Genomic DNA, 13,439 nt, shown 5'->3' with positions numbered 1-13,439 from the left:
AACACACGGCCGACAAGTGAAAAACAAAACAAAGATGATTGATTATTCTACCAAGTAATGAATTAACAAGATGATAATTAGATTTGTAATTAATTACATATATATTTTTCAATACTTTAACTACTTGCTGAATGTAAACTAAATACATATTATAACCGATGTATATACATATATATATATAACTACAACAATGTAATAATAGTGCATAAACACAGAATTAGCGCGTACGTGGCTGTAATTGGGTTACAGCGAGAGAAGCGTGTCGATCGGTCGATTTCCGGTCGGTCGAAGGTGCTCTAATAAGGAAAAACTTATTATACTTTCTTGCGCGCGACCGGAAATGGACGAGTCGATCGCGCCTGTAACGCGAGACGCCACGTCGAAGGCTCGATTGAGATCGAAGAGGATCGGTCTTACGAAAAGAGAAAAATTGAAGAATCCAACTTTTGTACCCTATTCAAGTCACACTCTCTTGGTGTTGAATACTTCGTTAATCGTGTAAGTGCATCTTAAGTATAATTGTTAATTAATGCCCTTTCCTCAGGCCCCCCGTAACCCCGCATCGTCGTTACTAGGAAAGCGAAAAAGAGACAGCGAGAGGCTTTTACCGAGTATTTGCAGGAATGCGTGAGTGTGATTCGCGCGAGTGAACGAGAGAGTGAGTGAGTGAGTGAGTGAGTGAGAGAGAGAGAGAGAGGGAGAGAGAGGGAGAAATGCGAAATTGTGCGCGTACGTGTCGGCTATTGAGAATCGCATACTGCCTCGTATTTCATTTCTTCTTATGTTGATTCCTTCCTTCTTCTTATTTTCATCGTTATTTCATATAAGAGAAAAACACAAAAGTTTGATTATCGTTATTTGCACGTCTATAACATCGGGGAGCTTTGAGAAGCGTACACCGCGCACGCGTGTCCATTCGGGCAACGATACCGAATCGAATGTTGCTTCCGCCAGCAAGTTCAGTAATTCCGGATGTGTACGTACTGCCTGGAGCTCGCATTCGGTAAGAATTGCGTCAAGTTGTTGTTTATGCGAGAGAGAGAGAGAGATCGCCAGCCCATATACCATATGATACGTGTGTATGGTACATATATAGGCAACCCTTCACATCATTGAGAAAACTTTTGTTTTTTTAGCAATCGATATATGTGTATTTTTCGTTGGCTTTAGATTTTGTTCCTTTATTTTTGTACGAAGGCAAGGCGTTACCGTCACCGCTGCCAAGCTATTTACTATTTCTATGTAAATCACGATAAACAATCGTGCAAAGCGTCGTTTACCAGCGGACTCGCCGCCACCGGCGATCAATGATCCACGACGGATAAAACAGAAATTAGCTCTTAAGGACTTCTTTTCACACCTTTTTTTGATAGTTTGTTATTGTTGTTTTTGTATAATATTTGATTACCCGCGTAGAAAAATACTGCGCGCAGATAATATAATATATATACCTATATACGTACGGTATATATGTTACACACACAAATACACATACATATAGTAAATATATATATATATATATATATATATATATATTTTTGTTAATACAGTGGTTTGATATAACTGCATAATTAGTCTGTTAATTATCGAAGAAATTTGTTCGTTTCTTATTTATACGACCCGTGAAGAAAACATAACATTACTATACATATATTAGACACACGTGCGTTTACATATTGTATACATATATATATATACATACATAGTATACACAAATACACACCGCTCTATTATATTTTGTTAATATACGATAGTGTAATGCAAAAAAAAAGATCGCCACGGAGCGTTTCTTGAAATTTGTCAATCGACACACACTTCTCCGTTCGTATATATCGACTTGCGTGTAATATACTTATAATATCATTTTGTAAATTATTTTTTGTATTTTTATATACATAACCTATCTATATACATATATAAATATGGAAGCATAAAAAGTCGCGGAACAGTGTTGTGCGCACGAGAGACGAAAAGGGGAGAGAAAGAGAGAGAGAGAGAGAGAGAGAGAGGGAGAGAGAGAGAGAAAGGGAGTGTGTGTGTGTGAGAGAGAGAAAAAGGAAAATACGAAAGGAAATAAGGGAGAACGATTCGTAGTAATATAACACTCGTGACATATTATCAAACAGTCTCTAATAGTCCTTTCGTTGATCGAGAGCGGCACTACTAAAGATATTTTTTCAGAAAAAAAAAAGAAAGGATTGTTAATCGAAGCACACCACACGACACACGTACACACAAACACACACGCATACATTTTTTTACCCAATTCTCTATAAGCTACTGAATGAAATTATTTTACTCCCTGATTTGTACCTTTGTATGTATTCTGCAGCTTTTTGTCAATGCTTGTTTATTATTATACTTTTCATTAATCAATATTGTTTTGTACCTTTTATTTTCTTCCATCACGTATTATTTATACCTCCGTATAGTATGCAATGTATATAAAGCAGCGTATACGTGGAGTATATGTGTTATACATAGAGATGTAGCTAATACATATGGACACGATTCCACGATATTATTTTGATGATAATTTGCCTGGGAACGGGATGGATGTTATTTTCGATGAGAAGCCAAAGGCGTACATATATACACCGCATCGATATTACGGGGACTCGAGTAAAACGTGCGGAGAGTCGAGTCGTGATCGTCGAGGTCAATGGTCTATGGAAATTGTCCGTGTTACAGTACTGGTCGATGCTACTTGAACGAACGCGTGCGGCTCCCAGATTGCGCCGGATTCATCGAATGCCTCCCAGCAACCTATTTAACCCTTTGCCTTACGATTTAATTATCATTTATCGTGGCCATAAACATTACTCAGCTATAACAGCCGTCCAACAAATGGATCTTACCACTTCCATCCGCAGACTTTATTCATTTGCCCACCACCCTTTTTATCTGCTTATTTTATTCCAAATTTCGACTCATATACACGTGTATATTTGCAATTTGTAAAAAAAAAAACACTCGAGACACTGGCCATTGTATCATTAATCGGAATCACAGCGATGGAATAATTCCTCTGGAAAGAAACTGGGAGTCCTGCGTTTGTTCGCCGGAAGTTTCAACTGACCCAGCGCGAAGCTACAATTTCGTTGACAGTGTCGATGTGAAAATTTGGAGAAAAGCGTGTTGTGCTATGCGAATGGAGTAAATGTTTGATAGAGGTGCGTGTCTGAGAGAGAGAGAATGAGCAATATTTTTGTCTAGCCATTTCCTTGGTTTCTTATAAAAGTGGTGAACGAGGGTGGCGCCGATTAATTACTTCCTGGTTCGAGTCCACAGTGCTTGCAGCTTCTTCATCGTTCTACCTGACAAAATGGCGACCTAATTTCTTCTTGCGACTCGTGTCTCTCCGGTGGGCAGCAAGAAGATGGCTGTCACATATTCTGTACCATCAGTCGTGAAATAGCATCTGATTGAAGCTCGTCCCGGTGCATGGACATTCGCATATTTCTTAATTGTCAAAGAGGGAGAGATAGAGAGAAGGAAATTGGGTCGCCTTGAAGGAAATAGGGATAAGTGCAGGTTTAGAGAGATTTCAAGGATATAAAGCGATTCGTCCTTGGGACCGGATTAGATCCAGGATTTCGGTGAGGTCAAGGGCAGGGCGCCTGGTATTAGTACACATTAGTTTCTCCGCTAGGTGGCGCCCAATTAGTTGTTGGAATTTTGTATCCTAGCCGATAATTCTCGATATAGTTCAATGTTGTCGAGTTTTTATTAGTTGAGCGTCCGGTGAGCGGGTGCTAGTTACGAATTCTTCATCTTCTTCTTCTTCGTATTCTTATATTCTTACGAATACAGTCTTCGTTATTAATTAATTAAATCTTATGGAATAATCGTGTTGCTATTGTCTCTATGGGATTTATTGAATTTCATTAAATCGATAAAACTCTTGAAATAAGTTGATCCATATTATGGAATTAGCTGCATAGATTGGACTAAAAGAAAAAAATGATGAAGAATCGAGATGTAGAGGAATTATTAGGGTATAATTGATCGTTTTCCGTAAGCCCGCTCGCAAACGCAATTGGTGTGTGTGGTTAGTGGCGATGATTTTCAGTCGTTAGTGCATCTGTTCGGAGTGTTGGAGAACGGGTGACAGCCGATAGCTAGAATAATTAGAGTTTAGGCACGCCTGCACCATGCTCTGGCCATTCATCCATATTTCTGCATTCATACGTTTATTCGTCATTTAATTCTCGTCCCGTCGGCTTAATCATCGATGATTTCGCGTATATGGAATTAAAACAAAAAAACCTATCGCGTACACGGAAACTTTTTAATGCTGTTAAAGAGCACGTATAGACCAATCGTGCGAAATGTGCGTGAACCTGAGAAATTTGTCTGATTGGCCAGTCTGGGTGGACCCTCGTAGACAAACTTTTCGAAGTTGGGCGAGGAGAAGAAAAATCCTATTGGGAAATTTCCTCGAAAAATGGCGCCAACAAAAGACTTCGAAAAGCGATACTGTCGGAGGATATGGCGGTATCTGAAAAATAATTAGTGAAAAACGCCGCGCAAAAGGTAGATGAAACCCTTATATCTATAAATACATATATATATATATATATTTGCCACGACATTTAATAAGTGAACGATTATAATATAAATAGCATTGATATATAATATTTACATATATATATATATATATATATATATAATGACAAAGGAAGAATGAGAGAGTGAGAGAAAGATTGTGAAGGGGGGTGAGAGCATGAGAGAGAGAGAGAGAGAGAGGGAATCCTAATATCATAAAATTATTTTATTCTTTGTTACTTCTTTATAATTAAAACAATAAAAAGCTAATTGACAAAAAGATACAAAACGTTGTTATTTGAGAGGGGATGGGGGTAAACGTGCCTATGAGAGCTTAAGAGTGTAAAAAAAGTCCTGGTTGCGGTCTCCCGTTAGAAGGGTGGTCGAAAGCGTATACGAAATTTGTAAATACTATTTTATTTTCCTAACTATAGATCGGGTCTACGCTTTGGAATTGCCAGTTTGGGAAAGAGAGCGATGCGTCTTATCTTGGTTCGTGGTTTTGCAAGGAGGAAACTTTGGATGAAAACAGATTTCTCCGATTATAATTACGCGTGCTCGTAGACGATGACGCTCGCATCTGTTTCCATTTTAGTACGGTGCGTATAGCGTATATAGTGACAACCTTGACGGCTCGGATCGAATATTGCGATGGTGTAAAATGTTGCGCGACACGCCCGAGACCTGGAGGCTCCCCTTACGTCAACCGTCACGTTTCCAGCTAACATATGCACTTTTCATCTTGGAATCGTCCCAATCGATCCAGCTAATTCGCCAACGTACTTTCTTCTTCGTCCATTTCTTTTTTTTTTTTTTTTTTGATGTCATTACGCGATCCTTTAATAATTCCATTCAGCGATATGAAAATTCTCAAATCCAGAGAAAGAGCAAAATTTTCGCGCGCAAAAGAATAAAAGAGGAGAGAAAATTTTGCTTTGAGACATAAAAAGATTTGTTTGAAAGTTAAAAAAAAAGAAGGACGCTTTGTATTAATGAATTCTTTCGAGAGATTTATATCGCGCGTTGTTTTAACAAGGCTCGTACTTGCAAATTTTTCGAAAGAAAATTAATTAAGCTGGGAGCAAAGATAGTCGTCTGGTGAATTATGAATAAAATTAGCGTTGCTACGTTTTTGCGAATGATATAGTGGGGAAACGTGCGCAGAGAGGGGATTCGCTATGACGACCAAGCACTGCGCTTGCAGTTTTTGCCAGCGCGCGGAGAGCCGATGAAGCTTTGACTGGCCTGGCCGAAAAATATCGAGGCCGGGCCACGTGTGCACGCGTGACGCTCGCGCCTTTTCGTGCTACTGTCAACGTGCACGGCGAGCGCGACAATTAACAGCGCCTTCGATCGATACAAACTGAGCCGATCCAAAGATAAGTAAATGAGCGCTGGAACAATCCATTTACCAAAAATTACAATTTCTCGAGCACGACGTACGTGCTGCACAATTCTATTAACTGACGAGGGAACACGAAGAAGTAACGCAAGAAAGCAAGAAACGAGCTAATTAAAGAAAAAGAACCAGTATACCGTCTGTAGGTATTTTATTCCTGGCTCTCGCTTACTTTGAGGGAAGAATGAGAGAGGAGAAGCCTGGAGTATAATTTCAAGGAAAGAGAGTGTGTATGTGTATGTGTAAAAAAAGAAGAGGGGGGAGGGAGGGGAGGTAAATGAGAAAAAGGAAAAAAATGCGAGAAAAGTGGCCAAGAGTAAACCTCGTTTTTCCTATTCTCGCGCACTTGTGCTGTACTTGAGAATGAGTCAGTTTGTTCGTTGAATGTGTGTTGAGAGTGTGTGTGTGTGTGAGTGAGCGAGAGCATGTGCCCACCTCTATTTTTATCTAGTATGTATATTCAAGAAGCGAGGATACCCCCACGAGAGAATGCTAATTACACACGCGTGAACAATTAAGTCGCTTCGCGTGATCTACACAAATGCATATAAATAATATAAATAGTATAAATATAGGTGTACAACGCAAATTACAAAGTTCTATTTTACGTCGCTCCAAAAGACCCCTTGTATTACGGTGTATATTCGATTTTATATTCTAAAGTAACGTTTAACGGACACACATACACATACATATATATATATATATATATATCATAGGCGATGTAATTTATAGATATCGATGATGATTATTAAAAATACACTATCGTAAGCGAATTTAGGGTACGATAGGTATACCTTCAGTAATACGCTAAGTGAGCAAGTGAAAACGAGTGGTCGTTGCAAGATTACCGCCAATGTAGAGATTTCTTCTCGTTTCTCCGCTTTTCTACGAAATTTCGTTGACGACGGATGCCCCATAAGTCATGTTTTTCCCTGTTGAGATGGACGAATGTAACCGGATGATGATAATGGGAGGAGAAAAGGGCTCGTAAGAAAGAATGATAACTCGCATTGCATCAACACTGCGCATGCGCGTCTGTCCACCTGTGTATTTATTTGTCTACTTACCGACCCACCTACTTATTCACTTAGCTTATATATGTATTATATAATATAAACTCGTATGTATAAAAGCTCGCCCGTCAAGCACGGAAAAGGCGGATCGGCTTAAGACCGCGCGGTTGTGAGCCGACGCCTGCTTCTCAAATAATAATAATGATAAATCAGAGTTAAGAAGCATTTCTCCTTCTCGTCCGCAATTAATTCTCGACGCAATCTTCCAGCTTAGAAATTTCAGATATTCCAGTTTCATGCAGGCTGAAAGAGAGAGAGAGAGTATCGCGCTAGCGTTTATATCAACGCAGCAGCAATAATGAAAAGAACCTAATTGGTGCTGTTCGTTGTACAGTATAATCAATGTTTCGCGTAATATTATACATACAGTGTAGTAAACGTAGTTGAAGAAAACAATCTCTAGTCGTGTTTCGTGTGTATCCAGGCTTTCTTCGTGTCCCGCTATAGAGCCGTTGGTCGAGAATTCTTTGCTGAACGATAAAGAAAGAAGGCTTCCGCAGAGGAGCGGGCAAAGGTTTCCTGATCGACTCGAGTCGAGAACGCGTATAGCGAGCATCGAAGTAAATTCGATGAACGCGAGCGAATTTAGAAGATAGGGGGCTCTCGCGGGCCCCACGGTTACTTTTTCACGAATTTTATTACTGGGTGATACTCGCTCCGTAGCGGTTAAGGATATTAAACACTTCCTTCGGTATATTATTGAATGATATATATATATATATTATAATAACAGAATACGAAAAAAGCAAAAAAGAGTTATCGAGACGTAATAATAGTAGCTTAGAGATAATTTTTTACGAAAACTTTTACGCATTTGTGTGGTCTTCGTTAACGAGAAAGAAAAATCTGTCGTGTTGTAGTATCTCGTCGATAAATAAGCATCCCTCCAGGCGAACCGATGACTGTGTACCGTCGAAATTCGAGCTGACATTTTGGGAAAAGGACTGTTGGCGAAAGATTGCTAAATTATAATCTCGACTCTCTTCGATAGTTATTTCCGCGAGAGAAGAATTTCCTTTGGAAAGAATCTCAGCGGATGGCGCGAGTTTCCGGTTGCCATAGTCATCCGTTTGGTTAATAAAGAGACAAACCCCACCACGGAATAGTTTATTGTAAATAAGAACAATAAATCCCATTGCTAGGCGGTATATTCTTGTCGATTCAGTGTTTCCTCTCTCTCTTAAAGCGATGTTTCAATTTCCAAGGAAAAAAGACAAAAAAACAAGTTTTCAATACTGTCAATGTTATATTACGTAGCGCGAAGGTATCGTGTATGTTACTGCCGATTCGTTTCGGCGCTATTATTGCCTAGAGGTTACAATGAACATTTTCCAGTGGCGGTGTGTATTATAGTATATATATATAGACATCATCCTTTTCACGTCATCGTTGTCGCTGAACAAATCTGACGCTGGAGCACCAATGACAAAATCAGCAAACGCGCAATAATCAAGAGATAATACGGTAGTGTCTCGACGGCAAGTACACATATAAGTAGATAAAGCCGTGTCTATACCGCCGCGGAGACACTAATACTCTCTCGTATACAGCAAGTTCGACCGCCGTAACCACAAAATCGGTTTTATTTCACGTACTGTCATTCGGAGAGGCAAATATCTCGGATTATTTCTCTGCTTTCAAAAGACACTAGAAAAACTCGTTGTGCATGAACCTGAGGCTGCATCCACAAGCATGCGTTTTGCAGGTCCCGTGGAAAAAATGGCTCACGTACGATATCAATGGGAAACTTTCCGTTGGACCTGGAAAAATGTGCTTTCGTGTGGACCTAGACTTGAATCGAACGATATAAGAGCGTTCTATCCAACAATCGAATCATCGACATTGTTTACATCTTTATAGTATACCTAACGCGCACATCGACTGAAAGAGAAAGGTTAGGATGACCATTTTTTTCCATCATCGTGTCAGCAGAGGATGTTTCAATAAGCGTATAATTTCTCAATGATTGACAACAACCTATTGACAACAACCTATTCCGACCCAGCAATACTCTACTAACTAGTCAGTTTTGCCAAAGATATATTATATATACCGTATAGAATATTTATATATATTTGGTAGTGGTTGGATGGATCATTGGAGTAGAGAGAACTCTTGCAGGAATTCGAATTGATTGATAATACTATATAGGGCCTTTTAGCCTATCTAATATACCGCATGGCGTACAGCATCTGTTCAGATCAGATGACAAAAGTTCATATATAGTATACCGATCTGTACATAGAGTACGAGACGATTGGTTTTCAGTAGATTTTTCGAATTTTGATAAAAGAGGTGAAGATAAAGCTTCAGTATCGGTCGCGGAAATTCTTTTGATTAGAAAATGGTTAGCCTAGCGGAATAATAGTTTTGAAGTCAACTAAATATATATATATATGTATAACGAAGGACGCGAAAGCTTTGAATCGCCGGGCTCGCCTCTCGTCCTCCGATCGATTTCTCGCCAAGTTTGCGTGGAAAACGCGAGATGGACGGGGCAGTGCCGAGCACCGAGCGCCGCTGGCGATGCTTCGTACTGCTTGATCAGTGCTCACCTTCTCGTCGCGTCGTACGACTAAAAAAAGACGAAAAAAAAAAAAGGATAAAACGTAACAGTATTACAGCCCGCGAATTGCTTCTCGCCTGCACGAGTCACGTGACGTTAAGCAGCGGATACACCATGGTTTTTTAATATTCCTAATAGCGGACACGATATTTCGGGTATGATCGAATTCTCGCGTTCAAGCCGAAAAAACGTAAGAGACTATATACGAAGGCTCCTGTAGCACAGGCGTGAGGTATACTGCTTCGGGCGTGTCCGTGCAGGCAATGCAGAGAGAGAGAGAGAGAGAGAGAGAGAGAGAGAGAGAGAGAGAGAAGCTGCAGGGGCGACCAAAAAAAAAAAGAAAAAAAAAAGAACGCTCTGGTAGCCAGAGTCTCCTTTTCCTCGTCGATGCTAAGGAGTCCTTCGGGCGATTAGCGTTTGATACGTCGTTTAAGAGAAAGCATACGTTCACTCATGTAAGAGAAAATAAGGGATAATCGCTTTTGGCGCGTCCCGTTCGGTCGAACGCCACTTTTACCACCTAATCTCGTACCTTTAAGGAAATCTAACGTTGATTCGATGTCGTACTCTTACTAATCTATACGATCTCTCTTTACAATATTAATGAGTGTGACGTAATAACGTTCGATAGCCAGTGTTATTAGAGTATAATAGTACCTCGATTAATGCGAGACAACGCCTCTTGTAGCCGCGTCGTGCCGATCGCGCAGCACCACCCTTCAATTATGTATACAGTTTAGCTACCATGCAACAGAACGAACCTTAAATCGGGCCAAATTAACGCACTTGAACCAATAGCAGCCATTCGGTGGAATAAGCAGTAATTTTAACGGAGCATCGATCAACGAGAAATTATAGAGAGAGAGAGAGAGAGAGATTAGTAGCCCCGACTGTCTCTATCTCTATCCACAATATATATAGCTAGAGTATATAATCAGTGGAAAGTGTGTGCACGATTCGGTGACACAGAGGCTAAATTAATTCGTTTGAAAAGTCTCGAACAGCGCAGCTACACCTCGTACATGATCTTAAGGGTTAAAATGACGTTTACATTATAGGTAACAAGTTAATAAGGATATAGGCAAAGTCGCCTCTTCTCGCGGTACCTAATCAATCAAATCCTCTTTATTAAGAGTTTTTACATCAGATTTTTGCAAAGTATTATACTTCCTCGATTAGAAGATTCCAATATCGAAGAGACTCGAAGGAATAACGTTATCTTTGTATACCTTTCTCTATAACCTATAAATGTTTTCACCTATATAAAAGCACTCGAAGGACTCTAATAACGAAGCTTCCGAAAGAAAAGCAAGTATCGAAAGAAGAATCACATCGAGCACTTTGATAATAAGCAATATCTATATACGAGTTCTGGCCCAGCAATCTGAATCCGTAAGAAAAAACCAAGAAGAAGAAACTTGCGAAGCTTCTCTTGCTTGCACACACAACTACCTGTACTATATATATATATATACGAAATGGAACAAAGCGTGCGAGCGATTTGAATTAGCGTCGTTATAGGCTTATCGTTGGATTAATTGCAAAGCTATATGCTATGTGTCGGTGTAAAGCAACAATTAAATGTATCCATATCAATAGGAATGCAGAAGTTTCGTAGGAGCGATAATAAAGTTGTTTACTGTACCAAGGACTCAAAAATCGTACACGGCTAACACGTCTTGTTAAATAATAATGTCGTACGTTGTATACTTATGGCGGTACATTCGACCAGTGGGTCTTCAGCCGAGTATAATTGCTAGCCGCGCCACACGAATCACACATACAACGTATGGTATGCTTTATAGGTGCTATAGGCTACTACACACGCTTTGTTCTATTTTCAACTTTTGCTCTAGAGCGAAAAAACGCGCTTTGCTGCAAATTTTCTTTCCTCCTTTCTTTATTATTTTAGCATCCTTGACCCAACTAAAGCACAACGATATAGTACATACTCGTGTTACACCCTTGTATCCTAATGAAAAAATCTTTATATCTCTACAAAAATAATGTAATAGTTGAGAAGAATGGCGAGGTGGGCTCGAGGAGAGAAGAGTGAGTGATCAGGCTCGATTGAGGTGCCGAAACTGGAAAGATCCGCATATCAAGACGAAATAAAAGACTAGCGCTATATATAAATATGTACCTATATATATATATAGGGCAAAGCACGCGTTACAGAGATGTTCAGTGATCGCGTTGGGGGAGAGTGAGATTTGGCCTAATCTGCGTCTCATCGATGTGTTATGTACCTATACTGTTTTCCTTGCGTCATCCGTATGCGTACGAGCAGCATGTGTGCTCTCCGATCAAGTATCTCTGTGTGTAAAAGTATATCCGTGCGATCGCACACACGTAATGCTCTGACACGATTCTTGGTGGTACAGTTACCGGTGCAAATAGCGTCCCTGCATATTCATAGACCAGCTGGCCATTCGTATATTCAACCGTCTACCGTGTGTGTATAACGTATTAGGTTATATAATATATATATATATATATATATATGTATAACAAAGATGGTACACGCGTTTCTGATATGTTATCGGTGAAAATCGAAATTTTCTATATTTACCCCAATTCAACTCTTTCCCTTTTAAACACACTCTTTAATTTGCACCTTTTTTTTATTCTTCTCCTTCTTTTTCGCGTAATTGTCCAATCGATGCAAATTTTTTAAGGACCCGGATAATTTTTTATATGCTCGGCTGGTCTCTCGAGGGGCACTCCTTTTGGACCGGTAAAACGTACACAAAATGGTCGCTACTCTCAGCAACCATTTTGCAGCAATATACAAAACTATACATATATACAATATAGTATATAATAATGTATGTATATGGAACATTTTGAATATTATATTCCGCGCGCGTATGCGTATTCTTTGGGCATACGTCACGCGGTACTATACACTTACTACCTAATGTAAACTCCCCACTTTTTCCAACAGGAACCGCGTACGTAACGTACTAATTGTTGTTACTTGACTTATTACTATTATTATTATTATTATTGCCATTGTTGTCTACTTTACGTATAAGTGTATAAGCATTATTACGAATTCTATCATTCAATTGTAATTCGATTTTTAAAAATCTTGATTGTAAAATGTAGCGCGGAGCCGTGCAACGGCTCACTTTATATTTCTATATTTACGTATATAACGAGAATATGATATGTATATTCTTCATATTTAGTGAGATACGGAAGTTTTCCATCCCGTTAAAAGAAAATATAATATATAAATAAATAAATCTAAATATATATATATATAAATATATATATATATATATATAGCAAAATGAATGAATAAATAAAAAATATATATTGATAAACCTTGAAAATATAAATAAAAAAGTACGACATATATCTATATATACATGTGTATAATAGTCTATAATTTTTCATATTGTTGTACGAATTTTTAAGTTTATATTAAAATGTTTTGTGCATTCATAAAAAAGAGAATATCAATAATTTATCTGATTGAGACTTTTCAATAACCCTCACTTTACCAACCACATTGGCAAATATTCCTTTGTTATTCAACCATCGTGCAGTTGCATTCGATGGAATTGGTGCTCTCCACGTTAATTCTTTTAATATAATTGGTTTCTGCATTAAAAGGAACAGTTCATTCAAAAGTTTCGTTTATTTGTCCAAGGCAAACTGCGTAAACTGATGCGTCAACCACAAATTGTATCGTTAGCTATACGCACGAGCAATTTTTTTCACCTATGCGCAGCTTGTGTAGTGTGGTCGTATAGGCTCGAGACACTACGAGGATGGAAAAAGGTAAGTTGTGTTAAAAATTATCACGCTTAGAGAGGGAATATCAGAAGACACAGTCGTG

This window comes from Prorops nasuta, unplaced genomic scaffold (genome assembly GCF_024137725.1).
Source record: "Prorops nasuta isolate Cenicafe-Biocafe unplaced genomic scaffold, Cenicafe_Pnas_1.2 PNAS00149, whole genome shotgun sequence".
Lineage (NCBI taxonomy): Eukaryota > Metazoa > Arthropoda > Insecta > Hymenoptera > Bethylidae > Prorops > Prorops nasuta.
The sequence above is the reverse complement of the archived record's forward strand: the minus strand, read 5'-3'. Positions refer to the sequence as shown.